Here is a 24,063-nt window from a genome sequence, read left to right as displayed (position 1 = left end):
CAGACGCCGCAATAGCCGTTGCAAAACAAAGGAGGCGTGGCTACACCTTGTAGCATCTTTGACAAGTTCCATTGAGCCACATATGTTAACGGCGGTGATGGGTGAGCACATGTGGAACCAGACCGCACACAGCAGGTCCATTTCCGGATGATGGAAGATACACCCTGTACGCTTGGGTACCTGCCTTGGGGGAGGAGCCCGCCTCCTGGTTGTCGGTGAGCTCCCCATTCCCATATGCTGCGAGCTTCAACGCTCTGCTGGATGTTGGTTGCCGGACGCCTGCAGTTCCTTGCCCTGTGGGCCGCTCCAGCGTGGCAGCCTGCCCTGTGAAAGCCTGCAGCCCTGCAGCGTGACACTGCATCTGCGAGCGAGACTGACGCTGCATGTGCTGTGGGCTCGTCACGGAACTCAGCTCCTAGGACCCTTGACGCATATTGTTCTTCACAAGTGACTCTTTGTGAAGCCCTAGAACATGACACCTTGATGAGCCTCTTGATGAAAGTGAAAGAGGAGAGTGAGAAAGTCGGCTTAAAACTCAGCATTCAGAAAGCCAATATCATGGCTTCTGGTCCCATCACTCCATGGCAAATAGATGTGGAAACAGAGGAAAGAGTGAGAGGCTTTAGTTTTGGGAGTTTCAAAATCATTGCAGACGGTGACTGCAGCCGTGAAATTAAAAGACGCTTGCTCCTTGGAAGAAAAGCTATGACCAACCTAGACAGCATATTAAAAAGCAGAGACATTACTTTGCTGACCAAGTCAAAGCTATGGTTTTTGCAGTAATCATGTATGGATGTGAGAGTTGGACTATAAAGAAAGCTGAACGCAGGAGAATTGATGCTTTTGAACTGTGGTGTTGAGAAGACTCTTGAGAGTCCTTTGGACTGCAAGGAGATCCAACCAGTCCATCCTAAAGGAAATCAACCCTGAATATTCCTTGGAAGGACTGATGCTGAAGCTGAAACTCCAATCCTTTGGCCAATCTGATGCGAAGAACTGACTCATTTGAAAACACCCTGATGGTGGGAAAGACTGAAGGCGGGAGGAGAAGGGGATGACAGAGGATGAGATGGTTGGATGGCATCACCGACTCAGTGGACATAGTCTGAGTAAACTCCAGGAGTTGGTGATGGACAGGGAGGCCTGGCGTGCTGCAGTTCATGGGGTCGCAAAGAGTCAGACATGACTTAGCGACTGAACTGACTGAACTGAGACCACCAGGGAAGCCCTGAAAGTCTCAATTCTAAGTATTCCTGTGTATTTGTAGAAATTTCTGTGTATTTCCTCCCCACTTTGCCCTTTAGGGTCATCTGGCCACATGCAACTTTGAGTGTATTCCACATATCACCTTGAGCTTCTTAAGATACAGAATCTCAGCTTTCACCCTGCAATTATGATCAGCGTTTTACCCAGTATCCCGGTGACCTGTGTGCCCAGTAAGTTTTGAAAGGTATTGATCTACCCAGCACTGCTTGACCTGGATGCTCACCTGAGAAGTTCTAGAATACTGGTGCCCATGTCACATTTGTCTTCCAGAATTTTATATTTTATTAGTCTAGGGCACACCCTGGACGAGGTCCTCACATGATTCCAGCGTGTATTGAAAACTGCTCATGGCATCCTGTCCCATTACTTCATGGCAAATAGTTTGGAAAATGTAGAAACAGTGTCAAAACAATTGTGTGTATATAATGTTTCGTTTGTACTTGGGTAAAATGAAGTTGTTTTCAAAGTTATTTTCTTTTGTGTCACATAGAATTGCTGAGGGTACCTCATGGTTATCTGGTATACTTTTATTTGTTTTTGAATTTTATTGAAGTACAGTTGATTTACAGTGTTCTTAATTTCTTCTGTGCAGCAAAGTAACTCAGTTGTACATGTACATATGCATATATGTGTATTTAGTCTCTCAGTCATGTCTGACTCTTTGGGACCCCATGGACTATAGCCCGCCAGGCTCCTCTGTCCATGGGATTCTCCAGGCCAGAATACTGGAGTGGGTTCCAGGAGAATATTCCCAACTTAGGTATCAAACCAAGGTCTCCTGCATTGCACTTGAATTCTTTACCATCTGAGCCAGCAGGGAAACCCAGGAATACCCAAGGGGGTAGCCTATCCCTTCTCCAGGGGATTTTCCTGACCCAGGAGTCAAACCGGGGTCTCCTGAATTGCAGGCAGATTCTTCACCAGCTGAGCTATCAGGGAAGCTCAGTACACATATATTGATGTTAAAGCTAGTAGAGGTGATGGAATTCCATCAGACCTACTTCTGATGCATTGACTATGCTAAAGCCTTTGACTGTATTGATCACAACAAACTGTGAAATATTCCCAGGGAGATCTGAACACCAGACCACATTACCTGCCTCCTGAGAAACCGGTAGGCAGGGCAAGAAGCAAGGGTTAGAACCAGACATGGCACAACAGACTGGTTTAAAACTGGGAAAGGAGTCCGTCAAGGCTGCATAATGGCACCCTGCTTATTTCACTTACATGCAGAGCACATCACGAGAAACGCTGGGCTGGAAGAAGCACAAGCTGGAACCAAGATTGCCAGGAGAAGAAATATCAACAACCTCAGATATGCTGATATGACCACATTAATGGCAGAAAGTGAAGGGGAACTAAAGAGCCTCTTGATGAAGGTGAAAGACGAGAGTGAAAAAACTGGCTTAAAAGTGAGCATTCAAAAAACAAAGATGATGGCATCCGGTCCCATCACTTCATGGCAAATAGATTGGAAAATGTGGAAACAGTGTCAGAGTTCATTTTCTTGGGCTGCAGAATCACAGCAGATGGTGACTGCAGCCATTAAAGAAAGAACCCTTTTCTTGGTGACTGCTCCGTGGGAAAAAAAAGCTGTGTCAGACCCAGACAGAGTATTAAAAAGCAGAAACATCACTTTGCCAACACAGGTCTGTATAAACAAAGCTATGGTTTTTACAGTAGTTATGTACAGATGTGAGAGTTGTGCCATAAAGCTGAGTGCCAAAGGATTGATGCTTTTGAAGTGTGTTGCTGGAGAAGACTCTTGAGAGTCTCTTGGACAGCAAGGAAATCAAACCAGTCAATCCTCAAAGAAATCAATCCTGAATATTCATTGGAAGGACTGATGCCAAAGCTCCAACACTTTGGCCACATGATGCAAAGAGCTGACTCATTGGAAAAGACCCTGATGCTGGGAAAGATTGAGGGCGGGAGGAGAAGGGGACAACAGAGGATGAGATGGTTGGATGGCATCACTGATACAATGGACAAGAGTTTGAGCAAATTCCAGGAGGGAAACCTGGTGTGAAGCCGTCCATGGGGTCGCAAAGCGTTGGACATGACTTGGGGACTGCACAAACAACATCAAATTTCCATGTATTGTTTATGACTCTGGTTTCTCTTCCTCTAGGTTAAAGTTAGCATTTTGCTTGTCTTGTGGTTTTTTGTTTTTTTTTTTTTTAAACTTTGTGTGTTTTTCCATCCATAGCACTTTTACTTTTGAAAATTAAATAACTGGTGACTTTGGAGAAGAACCCATTTCTCGGGGCTGAGAGCCTCCCAGGGAATAAATAATGCAATCAGAGGCAGAGAGGAGGACACACGAGCTGTGTCCACGAGGCGGCCTTTCTCTGCATGCCCTCCTTTGCCTGTGCCTTGCGCTTGGTGATTCCATCCGAATTCGGTCATCTGAGATAGTCTCGGTCGCACGTTGCCTAGCCCTGTGGTTACCACATGGGCATCTGTGAACCTCCTTGCAGAGCAACGCTGTCTGTCATTTCTAGGTCCTCGTGCCAGATCCCTGGGCCCGCGGCCTGCTCTCTGCAAACAGTTGTCAATCAAAGAAGGCTTGGACCCTGGGAACCCAGAAATAAAACTCAGTCCGATTCACTGGAGACTCCCTGGAAACCTGAGAAAAAAACCCTGAACATCCTCGCCCAACCCCAGGCTGAAAGGGTGGCCCAGAAACGTCCTGCTCCACATTGTACAGAAGTTTATGGAAGGCTCGCATTTATTTTTAATTGACAGTACACCCTGTTAAACATTTGTATGCACCGATTAATCGTTAACCAAGAAAATGTTTCTTGATTTTTTTTTTCAAGAAGGCACGTTATCGTATGCCTGAGAAACTTAAGCACGCATAATATAGCAAAGGAAACAGGAAGTGGTAAGAGCCCTCTTTGACTTGTGTACTTTGTAAATGAAACAGAATTCCTATCACTATTTAATACTGAGTTAGCCTCTCATTGCCATATGGTGAAAATTACCTGACATTGGAATCATTCGTGTTTAAGTTTTTATCTTAATACCTTTATGTATCTGCTTGGCTTTCAGAGCCATGCAGGGACATGTTGCTGTTTTACTAATTAAAAAGGGATGGTCTGTCTTTTCAAATCTGTTGGGAAGACAAAAGAAAAACTGTTGTATTAAAAATCCTTCCCAGTATTTGCTCGGTCATACAGACTAGGATGAATATGCTGCTTGTACTTTTTCAAAGGAGAAAGAGACGCGATTGTCTCATGATTTCTCTCTGTCTTGAAAAAACAATCCTACATTAGATCATAGCATATGAATCGATGGATAATTTAGACATTATACAAGGAAATCTTGAGCATACATAACAGACATGCCAGCAGCACCCACATTAGAATTGCCATCAATTGCTTCTTACTGAGTTAAAAAAAATACACCAAGTGATCAAAACTAGCACGTCATTAACTCGTAATAAGATTGACTCGTGCGTTTTACCAGCCTACGGAGAGTGGCTTCATTTTATGCAGCCCATGTAGAGACTTGTAGGATGGGAGTTTCTTTATTTCTTTACATTTCGTATTTGCAAGCTGATCCACACAACCATCAGGTTATCTCCTGTTTTCAAAAAGCTACGTGAACCAAAGAGATAAATGCGATAGAGTATAATTTAGAACTTAAATTGCCTCAATTACTTCAGAGGAAATTTAGGGCACCGGTCCTCAGTTTCTTTGTAGACACTAGATGTTGCTGTTTTTCAGTCTGACTCTGCGACCTCATGGACTGTAGCCCGCCAGGCTCCTCTGTCCATGGGATTCTCCAGGCAAAGATACAGGAGTGGATTGCCATCTCCTTCTCCAGGGGATCTTCCCGAATCTGGGATCGAACCTGGGTCTCCTGCACTGCAGGCAGAATTCTTTACTGTCTGAGCCATGAGGGAAGCCCGAATTTTACTAATGCAGTTAACTACTAAATAATTAGAGGAGATAACAGGCATGGACAGCTAACACAGGGAGGTGTCAGAACAGAGTCTGGCCACTGTGTGTGCCTTTCCTGTGTCGTCACCTGCTCTTGTCTGGTATGGTAGCCACCTGTGCGTACGTTGGCATTATTTAGCATAAAACTTAAAAAACCAGCTCCTCAGTTGCACTAGCCACATTTCAAAATGTCACTCGCATCTGGGAAAGTACAGCTGCTGAACAGGTCCACCACTAAAGAGATTTCTATCGCAAAAACCCTGGGTTTCTTCAACTCAAATACTCAATGTGTTTGCAGCTAAGTGTTAAAAGGAGCGCTCCCCTTCTGCCCGTCAAGTCAGCCTCCTCCACCCAGAGTCCTTTTTCTCTTTCTCTAGACTCAGGAACGTGAACCGGACTAAATGATAATTGTCAAAATGTACCCATCTACCAGAGGGGTACATGATCTGTTTCCTGGCATTCAGGGATGTGTTGAGAGCCTCCCAGAGGCAGGGAAGCTGAAAATGGGAATGTTGGCCTTGCCCTCTGCTTAGTGATCCCGCTCTCAATCTCAGGACATGTGAAGTATTCTTTCCACGGTTTTGCAACGTGTTTTATATAACAAGTATTCACATTTTCCCTGTGATTTCAGAGGTTTAGAAGGAGGAAAGAGAAGCATGGATAAACAAATCTTGCTAGCTCCCAGAGGACACTGTGTCTGCAGTTACTTTGCTTGTTGGTTTTAACTCATTTATTCAGTTAGGTTTACTTGGCTTACCTCACTCTGAAACAATTAGCGGTTAGTTTACAGAAAGGTTCACAGGCTAGGGAAAATAGATACAATCAGAGTAAGGGAAAGTTAAGTTTAGGATAATAAACCCAGGCTTGAGCTGTGCTACATGTGTGCTAAATTGCTTCAGTTGCATCTGACTCTTTGCGACCCCATGGACTGTAGCCCACCAGGCTCCTCTGTCTATGGGATTCTCCAGACAAGAATACTGGAGTGGGTTGCCATGCCCTCCTCCAGGGGATCTTCCTAACCCAGGGATCGAACCCACGTCTCCTGTGCCTCCTGCATTGTGGTGGGTCTCTTTTACTTCTGAGCCACTGGGAAAGTGAAAGAAAGTGAAGTCGCTCAGTCGTGTCCAACTCTTTGCAACCCCATGGACTGTAGCCTACCAGGCTCCTCCGTCCCTGGGATTTTCCAGGCAAGAGTACTGGAGTGGGTTGCCATTTCCTTCTCCAGGGGATCTTCCCAAGCCAGGGATCAAACCTGGGTGTCCTGCATTGCAGGCAGATGCTTTACTGTCTGAGCCACTGGGGAGCCTGAGCTAAAAGCTTGTTATCACAGAAACCACATTGTTGAATCCTGTTTCTAAAAGCTGAAACCCGGGATGACCTCACCCCCTCCTCCAAAGTACGGAGAACTTGCATAACCTTCAAGCAATTTTCCGTGAATATGAAAATCGACCCACCTGGTTTTGGTGAAACGCTGGCCACGGAAAGCGTGATGTTTTCAGTGCTAAGAAAACAGTTTGGCATCTTTTATGTTATCAATTAAAGGCCAGTCTGTATGACTTAACCTGGACTCTGGGAGCCAAGTTGGCACGTTCTTAAGGAACTGAAGTTATGGAAACATAGAACATGATTTATCTTTTAAATCTTCTATTTTATATTGGAGTACAGCTGATTAATAATGTGGTGGTTTCAGGTGGACAGTGAAGGCACTCAGCCATACATACACGTGTATCCATTCTCCCCCAAACTCCCCTCCCATCCAAGCTGCCACATGACACGGGGCAGAGGTCCCTGAGCTGTCTGGCAGGTCCTTGCTGGTTCTCCAGGTTAAACACAGCAGTGTGTCCATGTCCATCCCAAACTCCCTAACTATCCCTTCCTCCATCCTTCCCCCTGGTGACTATAAGGTTATTACAGAGGATTGAGCAGATGTTCCTGTGCTGGATAGCAGGTCCTTGTTGGTTCTCCGTGTTAAATGCAGCAGTGTGTCCATGTCCAGCCCAAACTCCCTAACTATTCCTTCCCCCATCCTTCTACCCCGGCAGCCATATGTTCATCTCTTAAGTCTGTGAGTCTGTTTCTGAAGACAGAACTTTAAACACATTCCTCCTTTGCTGGCAGTCCAGCATAGAATCTGAACGGTCACCTTCAGATGGTGATCATAGGGGTGTGCTTAGTCGCTCAGTCGTGTCCAACTCCTTGTGACCCCATGGACTGTAGTCCACCAGGCTCCTCTGTCCATGGGGATTCTCCAGGTAGGAACACTGGAGTGGGTTGCCGTGCCCTTCTCCAGGGAATCTTCCCGACCCAGGAATCTAACTGGGGTCTCTTGCATTGCAGGCGGATTCTTTACCAGCTGAGCCACCAGGCAAGCCCATGTTCCTGTAGGAGAAAATGTCATTTGTAACTGAATAATTTATAATTTATCTCCCAGTTACCCAAATGCATATTATAAATCAATGTATGCTGCTGCTGCTGCTAAGTCGCTTCAGTTGTGTCCCCCTCCTGTGCCACCCCATAGATGGCAGCCCACCAGGCTCCCCTGTCTCTGGGATTCTCCAGGCAAGAACACTGGAGTGGGTTGCCATTTCCTTCTCCAGTGCATGAAAGTGAAAAGTAAAATTGAAGTTGCTCAGTCGTGTCCGACTCTTAGTGACCCCTTGGACTGCAGCCTACCAGGCTCCTCCAGCCATGGGATTTTCCAGGCAAGAGTACCGGAGTGGATAATTTCCCCCAAAGAGATACGAGTACATGTGAAAACGTTTGCTGTGTTCCTAAGTTTAAGAAGTGTTGGAACTTCTCTGATGTTCTCGAGGGGAAGATTGTGTGCTTACAATGAAGGGAACACAATTTTGATCCTTGGTCACAGAACTAGATCCCATATGCCCCACGTGCAGCCAAAAAAAAAAAAAAAAGAAGAAGCAGTAGCAATAACATAATGTAGAATAGCACAATACATAAATAAATTAAAAATACACATAATTAAAGGAACTTGCTGTGCCTAATAAGATTCTGAAACAGCTGAAATTGAAGGTGCATTTCCTGGCCATGAATCAAGAGTAATGTCAGCCACCCACCTGCGCTTGTAACGTACCCTTGACCTTGTTAGCACAGTGTTACAACTGACCTACCCGACCAGTAGCAGAAGGAAGTTAGCCCTGCTACTGTTATTCCAACTCTGTGTGTAACTCACCTCTCAGGGCAATTTACATACGAGTCAGGGTTGTCTCTTTCAAACAAAGCAGTTGCTTTGATAAGTTGGGTCAAATTTTATTTTTCAGTAACTCAATAATTACCTTTTTCTCTGTTGTAAGTGGACTTCCTTTGTGGCTCAGCTGGTAAAGAATCCGCCTGCAATGAGGGAGACCTGGGTTCAATCCCTGGTTGGGGAAGATGCCCTGGAGAAGGGAAAGGCTTACCCACTCCAGTATTCTGGCCTGGAGAATTCCATGGACTGTATAGTCCATGGGATCGCAAAAAGTTGGATGTGACTGAGCGACTTGCACTTCACTTCTCTCTTGTAATTAGGCAGTGAAGTGTAGATGCTAAACTCTCGAACTGATAGGTTGTAGACAACTTACACAAAATCCTCCACTTCCTTTCTAGAGATCCTCAAGGCTAGTGAAGGAGAAGACTGCCCTGGGAGGGAATTAAGAACAGAAACTCATTTGCTGTTTTGCAAAGTCTTAAGTGACCAGATGGTGCTAGTGGTAAAGAACCCACCTGCCAATGCAGGGGATACAAGGACGAGGATTTGATCCCTGTATCGGGTAGATCCCATGGAGGACGAAACGGCAACCCACTCCAGTGTTCTTGCCAGCAGAATCCCATGGACAGAGGAGCCTGGCAGGCTGCAGTCCATGGGGTTGCAGAGAGTCAGACACAGCTGAAGTGACTTAGCATGAAAAGAGACAAGAGGCCCAAGAAATTACATTTATGTCAAGATATGACTTTTTCTTCCTCACAAGATTATTTCTGAGTTCAAATTGCAAAACCGCATGATTGGAAACTTGAAGCACATTGCATTTCAAACCATGTAAATTAAAACTAAGAATTCCTTCAGGAAGGGAAGCGTTGCTTTCCATATAGGTATTGGCAGATTGGCCGGTAAATTTAATAAAAAGCCATTCATCATTTTAACATTCGGGAATGCTGCTTTAAAGGGCATCCAAGATAAAACTCCTGACTCAGAGGCATGCCGAATATTGGAATTATAAAATGTCACTTCTAGGATCAAGAATGTGAATTGTAAGTGAATGTGATTTTTCAAGCGAAAGGGATATTTTCCAACGGACTATGGTATTTTAAAATAAAGTTGTGGTTGAATCCAATTAAAGTCAAAGTATGAAAGTGAAAGTGTTATTTGCTCAACTCTTTGCAACCCCATGGACTGTAGCCCACCAGGCTCCTCTGTCCATGGGATTCTCCAGGCAAGAATACTGGAGTGGGTTGCCATTTCCTCCTCCAGGGGATCTTCCCAACCCAGAGATCGAACCCAGGACTCCTGAGTTGCAGGCAGAATTTTTACCGTCTGAGCCACGTGGGAAGCCCTTAATCCAACTACAGTATCCTTTTTTTCTATGTAGGTAGCAATACCTGGGTTTGAAGGCAGATTCTCCAGTTTTTGGACTAGTTTATGCATTGGTGTTGGCTGTCTAGCTGACCTTCATCACTTGAAAAAATAAAATCATGTAATGTTTTGAAGTCACCAGGCCAAAGCAGGAACTTTATAAATGTAATTACATAGCCATAATTTTTTTTTAAAAAATAGTAAAAATAGTAAAAAAAAAAAAAAAAACAAGTTTTCCTAGCCTGTAAAGTACAGTGTGTGAGCTAATCATAAACAATTTTAAATGTATAAATAACCCATTTTATCTTGCAGAATAAACAACTCTCAGTACAGTTCTGGTCAGAATCCTTTCATGGGCTCTCTAATTTATTATGTTTTATATGAGCTCTTTCAGTATGGATCGTGCCAGATCACATTAATCATATGAGCTGAAATAATGTTCATTTCCATTTTGTTCCTCATCAAGAGCTGGTGTTTATTTCTGCTTTGACACTGATTGCTTCATGTCTCGGAGAAAATAACGTTTGGCCTTAGTTTTGTCTGGAAAGTGAGCTGTTGGCGCTAAAAGATGTCTAAAGGTGCTTTGATTCTTAAAAACTCCATAATTCTGAATGTTATGTGGAAATCAGTGTTTAAAACAATTGTTGTTAAGACTTAATAAAATCAACAATAATCTCCCCATTTATTAAGTGCACATGTGCACCGAAATAACCCTTTCAGGGAGCAGCAAAAATAAATGTGCCCAGGAAGAAGTGGATAATAAAGTTGTTATTGCTGTCATAGACTTCCGTGGGCAGAGATATTGAGGCTGAAGAAAGGGGGTTTGTTGTCGTTCAGTCTCTAAGTCATGTCTGACCCTCTGTGACCCCATGACTGCAGCACGCCAGGCTTCCCTGCCCATCACCAACTCCTGGAGCCTGCTCAAACTCATGGCCATTGACTCGTTGATGCCATCCAACCATGTCATCCTCTGTCATCTGTTTCTCTTCCTGCCCTCAATCTTTCCCAGCATCAGAGTCTTTTCCAATGAGTTGGTTTCCTGCATCAGGTGGCCAGAGTATTGGAGCTTAAGCATCAGTCTTTCCAATGAATCTTCAGAACTGATCTCCTTTTGGATGGACTGGTTGGATCTCCTTGAAGTCCACAGGACTCTCAAGAGTCTTCTCCAACACTACAGTTCAAAAGCATCCACTCTCAGGCACTTTAGCCTTCGTTAGGAAGGAGAGGTGTCTTCAAAGTTAGGGAGATTCACTTTTTTTTTAATGTTTATTTATATTGAAACTATTGGTAGATGCTTTCATAACTAGTTCTGGAGTTTTATAATTTTATTAATTTTTTTATTATTGGCGGCATGCAGGCTTTCTCTAGTTATGGAGAGCGGGGGCTGCTCCCCAGTTGCAGGGCACAGACTTCTCCTTGTGGGGACTTCTCTTGTTTTGGGGCACAGGCTCTAGACAAGCGAGCTTCGGTAGTTGGGGTGCACAGGCTCAGTTGCCCTGCGTCACGTGAAATCTTCCCAGACTGTGGATTGAACCCAGCAAGCCCTTGCACTGCAAAGCACATTCTCAACCCCTGGACCAACCAGGGAAGCCGGAGATTCAGTCTGGATTGTTTTTTTTTTGGACCAGGCAGCAAACTGACTGGGGCCGATTGTCTTTTTTTTTGGACCAGGCAGCAAACTGACTGGGGCCGATTGTCTTTTTTTTTGGACCAGGCAGCAAACTGACTGGGGCCGTATGGTGAGCAGCTTTGGATTTGGAGTTCCAGCTTCAGTCCACCTTGGTCCCCTGAGGAGGACCATGTCGTGGTTAGCATGAGGCGGTGAGAAGCAGAGAGCCCTGTGCTTCAGGAGTAGATGTCGTTAGACCTGCTGGGATTGAGTTAGGGGCAGAGAAGGACTGAGCTGCCTGCAGTGGAAGATACTGAAAGGGGGCAGGTCCCAGGGAAGAAAGCCCAGGCTCCCTCTTGTTGCTCTCTTCCCATGACCCCACCCTCATTTTCTGCCATGACTCCCCCCGCTGCCCAACCAACCATTTCTTCCTCTTTGCATCAGGTGGCCAAAGTGCTGGAGCTTCAGCCTCAGCATCCGTCCTTCCAATGAGTACTCCGGGTGATTTCCTTGAGGACTGACAGGTTCGATCTCCTTGCTGTCCAAGACACTTTCAGGAGTCTTGACCAGCACCACGGTTCAAAGGCATCAATTCTCTGGCACCCAGCCTTCTGTTGGCTCCAGCTCTCACATGCATACGGGACCCCTGGGAAGACCATAGCCTTGACTGTAGGGACCTTCGTCTGCAGAGTACCGTCTCTGCTTTTCAGCACACTGCCTAGACGTCTTCACTGATGCTCATAATCCAGGCGTGCACCAGCAAGAATAGTAGCCTTGGACGTTTGAACCTGCAAATTCTCTCGCCAGTAAAAACACATGTCAGTCACCTGGTGCATCCACGTGGACATGCCCAGGAGGCAGTCCGAAAGACAAACCTGAAAAACAGAAGACTTAAAAGAGGACGGTACCAGTGGGCTGGAGATGGTGCTGGGTGATGCTGCCAGGAGTCCAGAGTGAAAAGATGAGGACGGGTTACGAACCCTGAGTAAATGTCAGCGCCAAAGGGTGTGTGGAGTGGTGGCGGGGGAGAGACGACCCAGCTGGACAGCTTTGGAAAGTGCGGTCTCAGAGAGAGACGGAAAGCTGGGAAAACTGGAGAAGAGCAGCAGTCAGCAAGTGTAGTCTGTGGTTTTAAATGCTGCAAAATTGATCAGGTTAAAATCTTTTTTTTTTTTTAAATTATCTAGTGAAGCAAACTCCAAATACAGTTTCGGTTCTATACTAGAGGCAGAATCTGTATCGTAAGGAGCTAGAAGTATTGCCAAGGGCTTCCCTGGTGCCTCAGAGGGAAAGAATCTGCCTGCAAGGCAGGAGACGCACGTTCCATCCCTGGAAGATCCCCTGGAAAGGGACATGGCAGCCCACTCCAGTCTTCTGGCCTGGAGAATCCCATGGACAGAGGAGCCTGGTGGGCTACAGTCCATAGGGTCACAAAAGAGTCAGACACGACTTAGCAAGTAAACAGCAACAGCAACAAAAGTATCGGAGAGGGAAAAGACGAGGAATTATTGATGTTAGAATACTATTTCACGTGATTTTTCCCTTGATAGAAAGAAGAGCAAGTGCACTAATTTAGGGGAAAGTGGAATTGAGGGGGATTCTCCGAATGTGGAAAAATTGAGTGTATCTTCAAATTCGGAGGGAAGTGAGCCGCAGAAGAGCAGAAACTGCAGACAAAGAAGGGAAGTCAAGTTGTCAGAGGGGCAAAATTCCAGAGAAGATTGAAGGACCGGTGGAGGATGGAAGAGATGGATGTTTGGTATTGATGTGGAGAAGGGCTGTTAGGTCAGATGTGAATGAAGGGGTAGCAATACAGGGAACACTCCAGATGGAAGGGGTCATAACAGATGACCTTGTGCTCGATGAAGCACAGATTTCAAGTTGCAAAAAATCTGTTTCTTATGAGTGAAAAACCTATGTGAAAAAGAATAGTCTCAGGCACAAAAGTCAATCCAGAAGGAAATCAACCTTGAATATTGGTTGGAAGGACCGATGCTGAAGCTGAAGCTCCAATACTTTGGCCACCGGATGCGAGGAACTGACTCACTGGAAATACACTGATGCTCAGAAAGATTGAGGGCAGGAGGAGAAGGGGACGACAGAGGATGAGATGGTTGGATGGCATCACTGACTCAATGGACGTGGGTTTGAGCAAGCTCCGGGAGTTGGTGAAGGACAGAGGGGCCTGGTGTGCTGCAGTCCATGGGGTCGCAAATAGTTGGACATGACTTAGTGACTGAACAGCAACAGGCATAAAAATGGAGTTAATTTTGTAGGCAAAGCTGAACTCTGATGATTACTATTGCATATTCATTTATCCAGTGATATAAACATTGATGCCATGAAATAAAACATAAAATGACAGATAGTTTAGTAATACAAAGAAATGCTGATAAATATTAGATGACTTCAGAGCACTTTATTAATATATCCCTCTTGATATGACAAGAGCAAGCAAGAATAGTGGCGAAATTGACACAATATCTATGATAAAGAGGCGTTCAAACACTGTTGCTTTTGTTTTGGAAAGCAGCGCTAGGTAAAGTGATTTTGCTTTCATGTAAAAAGTGTGTTATATTCTTAGGCATTCAGTGAATTGACAGAAGCGTATTTTGATCCAATATCACTCCTTTAAAAGAATACCCACAAGTTAGGACAGTGATGAGATTCATTTCCTCATGAGAAAGGAAAGCGATAATGTCCTACGCCATCTAAACCTCATATGGAAAAAGCAGTTAATAAGAACACAGCCTACTGCATGTCAGAAAAGGGCTGTGCGTGCTGGCCTTCTGGAAAGGAATGCATCAAAGTGTTGAGTTTACAGTGTGAAAAGCGCAATTTGACAGCATTTTAACACAAGTCAGTGAAACATGTTTCTCTGAGAGATGACAGAACAATAAGTAGGGGCCTTACTGCTATTGCACAAGAAGCTACCTATTTCTTCCGAAAAAAAAAAAAAGTCTTTAAAACACCTGGAGTAAAAAAATAAATAAATAAATAAAATAAAATAAAACACCTGGGGTAATTTTATTTATCTAAAATATTCCCTTTATAGTAGTGTTAGTCCCTTAGTCGTGTCCAGCTCTTTGCGACCCCATGAACTGTAGCCCATCAGGCTCCTCTGTGCATGGGGTCCAGGCAGTAACACTGGAGTGGGTTGCCATGCCCTCCTCCAAGGGATCTTCCCAAGCCAGGGATTGAACCTGGGTCTCCTGCATTGTAGGTGGATTCTTTACCAATCTGAGACATTAACTACATTTCTAAAAGTATCTTTGTGGAATTATGTTACAGATTGAAACCTTAGACCTGCTCGTGCTTTGGTTCATAAACAGAGATACACTGTTTACTCTTCCAAATTATCAAGTCAGAGAATCCTAAAAATTTAGAAATGCACATTAAATATGTTATTATCCCGTATCTGCATTTTATAGATTAAGAAACTGAGGCTTGTCAAAGTGAAGGACTTGACCAATGTGTTAATTCAACAAACAAGATGAAAAGACAGCACTTTCTATGATTCTGTCTCTAGTTTTGAATTGTATTCGCTTACTGGTGTTTATTACATCACTTCCATGGAAGTGCATTCATTCGTTCTTTCTATTTTACTTCTATGTATTTGTGTTCGTTTTTCCCTCTGCTGGGCCTTCACTGGTGCACGGGCTCTTCTGTAGTTGCAGAGAGGAGTGACTAATCCCCAGTTACCATGTGCAGGCGTCTCATTGCTTCTCTTATTGCGTAGCATGAATTCTAGGGTGCACAGACATCGGGTCTGTGGTGCCTGGGTTTAGTTGCTCCACGTGGAACCTCCCAGACCAGCGATTGAACCCGTGTCACCTGCCTTGGCAGGCGGTCTCTTTCCCAACTGAGCCACCGGGGAAGCACCATCCATTCATTCATTCTTGAATGCACTGAGGCATCATTTTTCTATTTCCTTCTGTTTAGGCATGATTTTAGGTTCACACTGTATCACGGGAGTTGGTGATAGACAGGGAGGCCTGGTGTCCTGCGGTTCATGGGGTCGTAAAGAGTCGGACACGACTGAGCGACTGAACTGAACTGTATCATGAATTGGTAGAAATACGTGTCAGTGTTACCTTGAATATTTCAAATCAGGTGGATGTGATTCTCTTATTAATAGCTGCCTCATTAAATTTTGTGGAAAGAGTCACTGAAACTTCTAAGAACCTAACATGTGCCTTTTAATCCTATTCTTTCAAGTATGCGGTTAAATATTATGTCTCAGTTTCACATATCAGAAGACCAAGCCTCAAAGAAGGTAAGTTATTTACTGACGTCTACCCAAGAAAAGATGAAACTAAGATGAAAAATCAAGACTGTCAGATTTCATAGCCAGTCTTCTTTCTGCTGTGCTCTTGAGATGATTAAATTTTAGCTATCCTGAAAGATGAAAGTGTATAAGATTAGAGCCGTATAGATGCCAAGAAAGTGAAGGTAGTCATTAGCTCCAGGCTTCATTAAGATGAACATGCAGGGTAAGTCCCATAAAAAAAGCTACTGAAATTATCACTAAAACACCATGAATGATCAAGTAGGCAAGAAAAAGAGGAGAAAAAGGCAGAAAGAAGCTGCAAACAATCTTGTGGATTTAGACTTCTGCATACAGTAGGGGAAGAAGAGAGAAAGTGAAAGTGTAAGTCGCTGAGTCGTGTCCAACTCTTTTTGACCCCATGGACTGTACGGTCCATGGGATTCTCCAGGCCAGAATCCTGGAGTGGGTATAGCCTTTCCCTTCTCCAGGGAGTCTTCCCAACCCAGGGATTGAACCCAGGTCTCCCACATTGCAGGCAGATTCTTTACCAGCTGAGCCACCAGGGAAGCTCCATTTAAGAAGAAAGCCGTGATCAGTAAAAAGACTGTTATTTTGACGAGGTTTCCCTGTTTTATTTCATGGGAGAATTTGTCAGGTCTTATTTTTGCCTAAAAAAACATGTAGCACAGAATTGAATTCCAGCAATTTGAAGATCGAAGAAGCTGCCTGTTCCAGTGAATTGTTCGACGTCATTAGATGTTATCAAGTACTAGAAAGCTGGTACTTGAGTTTTTTAAAAAGGCAGTGTTATTATAACAGTAGTGAACCTGATGTGAAGATAGATGACTCAGATTTTTTTTAATAGTTTTTATACTTTTCACTTTCTCTGTAATTATCCAAAAGTCTTTGGGAATGCTGCATTCTACAAACTTACATATTCTGAAAAACAGATTTTCACTAAAGTCTTGGCATGTACGCAATACTGCTAGTAACAAAAATAAGAGATATGTGTGATGATAGAATGAAGGTGCTGAAATGAAAATTGTTCATAAGCAATTGCTTTCTGATATCTAGGGTTATGTAATAACTTGTGTGAGTTCCATTTATAGAAGACTAAAAATTTGAAACATTTCAGAGCAGTACACAGTACTTTCCTTTTCAGGTTATGCTGTAAATGCATGTGACAAGGAGCAAAGAGCTGCCATATCCATTTGGACTTTGATAGTTAAAACCCCTGCTTAAATCAGTCCTTTATAAATCACTCCAGTTAAGTACAAATTCGGTTCAATCCATAAAGTACCTACAGGAGAAGATGAACCTTTTCCTTTTAACTCTTACCCCTATGTATAGTTTTATTATTTAATCTCTTCAGTCAGCCCATCAATGAGGTTTTGTCCTAATAGAATGGCTACAGTTCACACCAGTACCTCTGAATGTTTATATTTCATGGAGTATGAATTTTGGAATTAGAAACTAGTCATAGGTTCAGACATTCCATTTTTATTTTTTACTGAAGTATAGTTGATTTACAATATTGTTAGTTTCAGGTGTACAGCAGAGTTATCCAGTTATGTATATATATGCATTTATCTTGAGAGTCCCTTGGACTGCAAGGAGATCCAACCAGTCCATCCTAAAGGAAACCAGTCCTGAATATTCTTTGGAAGCACTGATGATGAAGCTGAAGTTCCAATACTTTGGCCACTTGATGCGAAGAACTGACTCACTGGAAAAGACCCTGATGCTGGGAGAGATTGAAGGCAGGAGGACAAGGGGACGACAGAGGAGGAGATGGTTGGATGGCATCAACCACTAGATGGACATGAGTTTGAGTAAGCTCTGGGAGTTGGTGATGGACAGGGAGGCCTGGCGTGCTGCAGTCCATGGGGTTGCAAAGAGTCAGACACGACTGAGCAACTGAACTGAACTGAACTGATATGTGTATAAGTACATACAGTTATATGTGCATATATATGTATATATGCATTTGTATTTGTGCATGTATGTACATATATATGGAGAAGGCATGTATATACATATATTCAGAAAAGGCAATGGCACCCCACTCTAGTACTCTTGCCTGGAGAATCCCAGGGACGGAGGAGCCTGGTGGGCTGCCGTCTATGGGGTCGCACAGGGTCGGATACGACTGACGTGACTTAGCAGCAGCGCAGCATACATATGTACATATTTTTCAGATTCTTTTCCCATATAGGTTATTATCAAATATTGAGTATATAGTTCTGCACGCTATACAATAGGTCCTTGTGGGTCATCTACTTTATATGTAGCAGTGGGTGTACCCTTTAATCCCAAACAACTAATTTATCCACTCCTCCTTCCCCCTTTGGTTACCAGACGTGTGTTTCCTGTGTCTGTAAGTCTGTTTCTGTTTTGTAAGTAAGTTCATTTATTTCAATTTTTTTAGATTCCACATAAAAGGGATATATGGTATTTATATCTGACTTCAGTTAGCATTATATTCTGTGGGTCCATGCATGTCGTTGCAAATGGCATTATTTCATTCTTTTTTATGACTGAGTAATATTCCATTGTATATACGCATCTTTATCCGTTCATCTGCTGATGGACGCTTAGCTTGTTTCCATGTCTTGGCTCTTGTGAACAGCGTTGCAGTGACCACTGGGGTGCATGTATCTTTTGGAATTATGGTTTTCTCTGGATATATGCCCAGGAGTGGGACTGGGGGAACATATGGCAGTTCTGGTTTTGAGTTTGTTCAGGGATTCTCTATGCTGTTCTCCATAATGACTACATCAGTTTACACTCCTGCCAACAGTGTGAGAGGGTTCTGTTTTCTCCTTACCCTCTCCAGCATTTATTATGTGTACACTTTTGTAGTTCTGATTTGCATTTCTCTCATAATTAGCAGTGTTGAACATCTTTTCATTTGCCTTTTGGTCATTTCTCTATCTTATTTGCAGAAATGTCAAATTAGGTCTTCTACCCATTTTTTGGATTGGGTTGTTTTGAGCTGTATGGGCTGTTTGTCTATTTTAGAGTTTAACCTCTTTTCGGTTGCATCATTTGTAAATATTCTCTCCCGTTCTGTGGGTTATTTCCCAAAAGACACTGTTGTGATTCATGTCAAAGACTGTCCTGCCTATAAGTATTTAATAGTGTCCGGTCTTACATTTAGGTCTTTAATAGATTTTTAGTTTATTTATGTGTGGTGTTAGAGAATGGTCCAATTTCATTTTTTGCATGTAGCTGTCCAGTTTTCCCAGCACCGCTTAATGAAGAGATTATCTTTTCTGCATATTATACTCTTGCCTTTTCTATTGTAGAGTAATTGAACAGATGCGTGGGTTTCTTTCTGGGCCCTCTGTTCTGTTTCATTGATCTCTGTGTCTGTTTTGTGTCAGTACCAAACTATTTTGATTACTATAGCTTTGAAGTATATTCTGAAGTCAGGGACCTTGATTGCTCCAGCTCCATTCTTCTTTCTCAAGATTATTTTGGCCGTTTGGGGTCTTTTGTGTTTCCATGCAAAATTTTTAATTATTTGGTCTAGTTCTATGCAAAATGCTGTTGGTATTTTGATTCATTGAACAAAGCAGAGTCATACGGAAAGAGAAAGGTGTGCTGTGAAGTTCCGTGAGAGGTGTCTTCTTGCTGGAAGGGCAGGCATGCTTGCTGTATCATGGCTCTGTTGGAGAAGAGAGAAAACTGTTGTTCTCAGTGTTCAGTTCAGCTTAGTCGCTCAGTCATGTCTGACTCTTTGTGACCCCATGGACTGCAGCACGCCAGGCCTCCCTGTCCATCACAAACTCCCAGAGCTTGGTCAAATGCATGTCCGTCGAGTCGGTGATGCCATCCAACCATCTCATCCTCTGTCGTCCCCTTCTCCTCCTGCCTTTAATCTTTCCCAGCATCACAGTCTTTTCAAATGAGTCAGCTCTTCACATCAGGTGGCCAGCAGATTGGACTTTCAGTTTCAGCATCAGTCCTTCCAGTGATTATTTAGGACTGATTTCCTTTAGGATGGACTGGTTGGATCTGCCTTGCAAGTCCAAGGGACTCTCAAGAGTCTTCTCCAAAACCACAGTTCCAGAGCATCCATTTTTCGGTGCTCAGCTTTCTTTATAGTCCAACTCTCACAGCCGTATATACCTGACTTGTCAGTTTTAGAAGGATTCTAACTGAATCGAGGGATTAGGAGCTGTCTTCCCATGAAGGTCGTGGGAATGGGTCGACAAGCTCTGAGGCTGACTATCCTTCCTGGGTCTAGGATCCTGCCAGTAGCCGACTCCCACCTTTAGAAGGCAGGTGCCTGCCAGGATCTGGGTCCTATTTGCCTGGCAGAGAAAGTGTATCTGTGACACTGGACTGTTTCTGCTCTCTCTCACTCTTGCCTGGCACACATACCCATTTCAAAACATAGAAAGCCTCTTCCAGGAAGGAAAGGCATTCCTAATGTGGGGAGGTCCTTAGCCCACCCCGTTCCTCATCTCTGTCAAGGGAGTAACAATTAGAAGCAGTAGGAAGGTTTGCCCTCTCCAAACGTACCCTTCAGATGCCACGAATATCAAGTGCTAATCAGTCCAGTGTCAATAGGCAAGGCAAGTTCCGGAACGCCCTCTAGCTGCGTGATGACTAGGGAAAAAAAAAAAAAAAGTCCTGTGAGAACTGACACACACAGCTGAGTGTTTGCTTTCCAGGTGGTCCCTTGAGAGCCTACACCTGTATTCCAAAAGTGTTATTGTGACGCTAGACAGTGTTGAAACCTTTTCTGATTTTTTTCTTTTTTTCTTTTAATCGGTGTCAGAACCCAGCTCCTGAGTCCTGTGACAGCAGGTAATGGAGAGGCATTGGAGAAAATAGGTCCCAGACGCTGTTGAAATACTTTCACGATAGAATACCTCAGATGAAGTAGATATTACTATTTCCTATTTTCTATGAATGAGGAAACGAGTCCTGGGACTTGAAATTGTCAAGCACGTCAAACTGAAATAGCTTTGTCTTTTCTCAAGATAATATCAAATAAAATCACTTTGTTCACTGACCGGTGTGTCTCAATGCCCAGTTAGGGTTTATTATTTTTTTTTTAATTTTATTGACGTGTAGTTGATTTACAAGGCTGTGTTGATTTTTAGTGTACGGCAGAGTGACTCGGTTATGAATCTGTGTATTCTTTTTCATCTTCTTTTCCATCATGGCTTATCACAGCACACTGAATCTACTTCCTCGTGCTGTACAATAGGGCCTTCTTGCTTATCTTTATGCCTGTATACCAGTTAGCCTCTGCCAACCCCAAACTCCCATTCCTTCCCCGCTTTCATCTCCACCTTGGCAACCGTAAGTCTGTTCTCTGTATCTGTGAGTCTGGTGTTGTTTCGGAGGTACGTTGATGGGTACTGCATTTTAGACTCCATTAAGTGACATCATATGGTATTTGTCTTTTTCTTTCTGACTTACTTTGCTTAGTACAGTCATCTCTAGGCACATCCATGTTTCTGCCAATGGCAACGTTATATTCATTTTGAATGCCAAATTAGCTATAGCTCTTCTGTAGTTCCAAGCTTGCCTCAAAAGATTATGACTATCACAGTCGTGATAGCTAAAAAGCCTGTGCCAGATACATTTCAGTAATATGTAGCGTAATCAGATAAGGCCGATTCAGACATGAATTACACGCACTAATAATGAGAAATCAGTGAGGATAAAGTCAGGAAACTCTTCTGGATGGTTCCAGAGGGAATATTTATTCTTGAAGTGTTCACTATTCAGTTGTGTCAGACTCTTTTGTGACCCCATGGACTGTAGCCCATCAAGCTCCTCTGTCCATGGGATTCCCCAGGCAAGAACACTGGAGTGGGTTGCCATTCGCTTCTCCGGGGGGGGGTCTTCCCGACTCAGGGATTGAACCTAGGTCTCCCCCATGGCAAAGGGATTCTTTACCAGCTGAGCCACCAGGGAAGCCCTCTTTATTCTTTGTTATCTGAAAAGATTCTTCATTGCCTTTTATGTCTTAATATTCTAAAGAAATCACTGTACAGTTTTATGGGAGGTTCAGGTGGCTGGATTTTAAAATGACCAGGAAATGCAGTCGTCCTTTTTGGATCATCTTCTGTTTTGGTGGAAAGCGTCTTTTCAAAGGACCTTTCCAGTTGTTCAAAGGCCTCCCGGCACGTGGCATCATGTTGACTTGGCACGGATGCTAACCAAGGCAAGGACGGTGCCCTGGGCTCTCAGGTGGCCAGGCACAGTTGGACATGATTGAGTCTTCTGGGAACACAGCATTGTAGGAAGGAGCTCTTGCTAGGACCCTGAGATTTCCTCTTTCAGGAGCTGGTACTGTCTTTAATGCCGAAATTAGCCTGGCTTTGCCTGTGTTGGGAGAAATGACCTAGTTAATGATACAATAAATAAATGGTGTTTTTATATAATGAAAATGATACCCTCCGTATGATGTGATGGACGCCAGTTGCCATAGAAACCCGAATGTGCCCTGAGCACTAGATGTCCCCTTCTCTGAACATGGGCTTCCCACCGGCATTTTACTAAAGCCGTTTCTGGCTCTCTCTTCGGTCACAGTGTCTTTGATCTTCAAAGACGTTGAGGGCAGCTTTCAGGCCGGTCTCTCAGATCCTTGGTGATTGAGCTGGAAGTTTTTTTTTTTTTTTTTTTCCTGGATCTTGGGCAATGCAGTTGGAGTTTTCTCCACACATTCAGTTCGGTTCAGTTGCTCAGCCGTGTCTGACTCTTTGTGACCCCGTGGAGTGCAGCACTCCAGGCCTCCCTGTGCATCACCAACTCCCAGAGCTTACTCAAACTCATGTCTATCGAGTTGGTGATGCCATCCAACCAGCTCATCCTCTGCTGCCCCCTTCTCCTCCCGCCTTCAATCTTTCCCAGCATCAGGGTCTCTTCCGATTAGTCAGCTCTTTGCATCAGGTGGCCAAAGTATTGAAGTTTCAGCTTCAGCTTCAGTATTAGTCCTTCCAATGAACACCCAGGACTGATCTCCTTTAGGATGGACTGGTTGGGTCTCCTTGCAGGCCAAGGGACTCTCAAGCATCTCCTCCGACACCACGGTTCAAAAGCATCAGTTCTTTGGTGCTCAGCCTTCTTTATAGTCCAACTCTCACATTCATACATGACCACTGGAAAAACCATAGCCTTGACTAGACTAACCTTTGTCAGCAAAGTGATGTCTCTGCTTTTTAATATGCTGTCTAGGTTGGTCATAACTTTGCTTCCAAGGAGCAAGTGTCTTTTAATTTCATGGCTGCAGTCACCATCTGCAGTGATTTTGGGGCCCCCCCAAAACAAAGTCTGCCACTGCTTCCCCATCTATTTACTATGAAGTGATGGGACTGGATGCCATGATCTTAGTTTTCTGAATGTTGAGCTTTAAGCCAACTTTTTCACTCTCTTCTTTAGGTAAGGGCATTTGGCCAACACATTCTACTGAGGTCAAAATCATTGATAGAGTAGAAGTCGGTGGGATTGGGGAAGGGGGTGGTGGTTTCACCTGCTGAGCGCCATCCTCCACACGCTCCGTCTGCCTGGGTCCTCAGGCCTCTGTGTGAACGAGTGTCCGCTTTTCCCATCTGTGTGTTGGGTTAATGGGTCATTCTCGCCCGTCAGCCCTCCTCAGTGGGACACAGGTTCAGACCCAAGACACAGAAATCCATCTCCTCGGTGCCCTGGAAACATAGCTGTCTCCCTGTCTTGTCCCGGATCCCTTCAAGAAATAGACACTTACTCTGTTTCAAAAGACATTCTCGTTCATGGATTTAAAACAGCTTTTTAAACTCCCAAGGGACTCAAGGGAGAAAGAATCCCAGAAAACTAGAAAATAAGATACTCTGCTATAAAAATTATTTTCGAATAATGGGGACTATTTATTGTATTTTCTTATTTATCTTTTTTCTGGAAAGAGGGGATTTCATTTTAAAAATCAATTTAAAGACATTCAGTGGTTCTGTGATGTGAAGGGGTTGGAAAAAGTTGGTTTCCAAATTATGTAATTCTATAGTCATTGAGTTGAAGGTTTAGAAATAGTAACGGAATATGGAATAATGTTTTTCTTTTTTTTCCCTCAAAAATATTTGTTCTGGAAATCTTTACTTTCATATATTTTTTCCCCTAATTTTGTTGTCTTCTAAAGAAGTTTTAATGCCAGCAAATAACATTCAAACCCTTCACATGATGCCAAAAATAGTAAAATCGGAACTTTCGTTCTTGATGACTGAGAGAGTGGGAAAAATGAGTAACATAAAGAATAAAAAGATTTTCAATTTGCTTCAAAGGACACCATATGGAATGATGTATTCAATCTAATTTTATATTAGCTTCCTTCATTAAATTCTAAATTTGCACTGCTTATCCCATGGACGGAGGAGCCTGGTGGGCTGCAGTCCATGGAGTCGCTCAG

At 43.6% G+C, this 24,063-nt stretch overlaps 1 protein-coding gene across 8 annotated transcripts in view; it reads left to right on the top strand.

The window, feature by feature from the left end:
- The window catches only part of LOC101902122 (uncharacterized), a 493,329-nt gene that overhangs the window by 233,797 nt on the left and 235,469 nt on the right, over positions 1-24,063 (top strand). For 3 of the 8 annotated variants that reach the window (XM_059883916.1, XM_059883914.1, XM_059883915.1), the window contains one exon: positions 4-24,063. This exon is cut by the window's right edge and continues 37,472 nt beyond it. The exons of 4 other annotated variants lie outside the window; for them this stretch is intronic. The gene's annotated coding sequence lies outside the window, so the exon portion shown is untranslated. The remainder of the gene's footprint in view (positions 1-3) is intronic. One more of the 8 variants, XM_059883919.1, reaches the window with a different exon arrangement.

Source organism: Bos taurus, chromosome X, assembly GCF_002263795.3.
Source record: "Bos taurus isolate L1 Dominette 01449 registration number 42190680 breed Hereford chromosome X, ARS-UCD2.0, whole genome shotgun sequence".
NCBI lineage: Eukaryota > Metazoa > Chordata > Mammalia > Artiodactyla > Bovidae > Bos > Bos taurus.
Note: the sequence above shows the minus strand (reverse complement) of the source record. Positions and strands in the feature narration are given on the sequence as shown.